The sequence below is a fragment of the Pan paniscus genome, chromosome 14, assembly GCF_029289425.2.
Source record: "Pan paniscus chromosome 14, NHGRI_mPanPan1-v2.0_pri, whole genome shotgun sequence".
NCBI classification, from domain to species: Eukaryota; Metazoa; Chordata; class Mammalia; order Primates; family Hominidae; genus Pan; species Pan paniscus.
In genome coordinates, this window is record NC_073263.2 from 28,190,520 (window position 1) to 28,192,731 (window position 2,212).

A 2,212-nucleotide genomic window follows, 5' to 3' on the forward strand; every position below is an offset into this window, starting at 1 on the left:
TGACAAGGTAGCTAATTTTCCCAAAGTAAGTGATCCAAACAAGTGAGGCAGAAGCTGCAAGGTCTTTTTATAACCTAACCTCTGAAGTCACACAGTCATTTCCTCAATATCTTACTAGCTACATGGATCACCAGGTGGTGAGAATCATTGGGGACCATCTTAGAGGCTGGTTATCACAGTAATCAATGTGCATTAAGAACTAATTTGTTGCTAGTTTCTAAGGATCATGTCTGCAAGTCAGGATTCCTGATCCAGAGACAATGGCCCTGATGGGATGGAGCCCAAAGGTGTCATCGAGAGTAACTGGAATGAGATTGTTGACAGCTTTGATGACATGAACCTCTTGGAGTCCCTTCTCCATGGCATCTACGCCTATGGTTCTGAGAAGCCCTCTGCCATCCAGCAGCGAGCCATTCTACCTTGTATCAGGGGTTATGTTGTGATCGTTCAAGCCCAATCTGGCACTGGGAAAATGGCCACATTTTCCATATCAATTCTGCATCAGATTGAATTAGATGTAAAAGCCACCCAGGCCTTGGTCCTAGCACCCACTTGAGAATCGGCTCAGCAGATACAGAAGGTGGTCATAGCACTAGGAGACCACCTGGGTGCCTCCTGTCACACCTGTATTGGGGGCACCAACGTTCGTGCTGAGGTACAGAAACTGCAGATGGAAGCTCCCCATATAATTGTGGGTACCCCTGGCCATGTGTTTGATATGCTTAACTGGAGATACCTGTCTCCCAAATACATCAAGTTGTTTGTACTGGACAAAGCTGACGAAATGTTAAGCCATGGATTCAAGGACCAGATCTATGACATATTCCAAGAGCTCAACAGCAACACCCAGGTAGTTTTGCCATCAGCTACAATGCCTTCTGATGTGCTTGAGGTGACCAAGAAGTTCATGAGGGAACAGATTTGGATTCTGGTCAAGAAGGAAGAGTTGACCCTGGAGGGTATCTGCCAATTCTACATCAACATGGAACGAGAAGAGTGGAAGCTGGACACACTGTGTGACTTGTATGAAACCCTGACCATCACCCAGGCAGTCATCTTCCTCAACACCCGCAGGAAGGTGGACTGGCTTACCAAGAAGATGCATGCTCAAGATTTCACTGTCTCTGCCATGCATGGAGATATGGACCAGAAGGAATGAGACGGGATCATGAGGGAGTTTCATTCTGGCTCTAGCAGAGTTTTGATTATCACTGACCTGCCGGTCAGAGGCATTGATGTGCAGCAGGTTTCTTTAGTCATCAACTATGACCTTCCCACCAACAGGGAAAACTATATCCACAGAATCGGTTGACGTGGACAGTTTGGCCGTAAAGGTGTGGCTATTAACATGGTGACAGAAGAAGACAAGAGGACTCTGAGACATCGAGACCTTCTACAATACCTCCATTGAGAAAATGCCCCTTAATGTTGCTGACCTCATCTGAGGGGCTTTCCTGCTTCCTAGCCCCAGCCAGAGTTCAATCTTGGGGGTCTGAGGAGCAGCAGGGCTGCGGGAGGGAAGGGAGCCAAGGGATGGACATTTTGTCTTTTTTTTTCTGTGAATGTCACTTTTTGAGGCAAAAAAAAAAAAGAATGAATTTTTCCAAAAGAAAAAGTTGTTCATATGGAGAGCATAAAACACACTGTGGCATATATTCTATAAAATATGGTATGGTAGATTGTTACAGTGATGGTCCTCAATACATCACATCTCCCTGAACTCATGTCCTTGCATAGTTCCGTCTCACATTGATGCTAGGTTTGGCGGTGTGACTTGCTTCAATCAATGGGATATTAGCAACAGTGATACAAGCAGAGGCTTGTAAAGCAAATTTACATTGGGACCTACTCTCTCTAGCTGGTGGGGATTCTTCCTTCAATATGTAAACAGCCCAAGCTAGCCTCCTAGAGGGCAAAAGAACACATGGAGGGAGACTCAGCCAGCCCAGCCTTTCTAGCCAACAAGACCTGGCCACATGATTGAGCACTGCCAACACCACTCAGAGCACAGATTAGCTGTCCTAGCTTAGCACAGTCCAAATTACTAACCCATAAATTAGTGAGCAAATGAATAGTTGTTTTAAGCCACTGTGTTTTGAGATCAGGGGTAGGTAAATGGCATTACTGATGTTTTTGTTTCCCTCTCCGTGACCCTCACCCTCAATGCTGCCTGCCAGGCCAGGTAGTGGTTGTGAGGGAGGAGGATCTGGGA

At 46.1% G+C, this 2,212-nt stretch overlaps 1 pseudogene; it reads left to right on the plus strand.

Annotated features, from left to right (window-relative positions):
- Positions 1 to 226: 226 nt before the first annotated feature.
- Positions 227 to 1,445, plus strand: LOC100977019 (eukaryotic initiation factor 4A-I-like; annotated as a pseudogene).
- Positions 1,446 to 2,212: the final 767 nt, after the last annotated feature.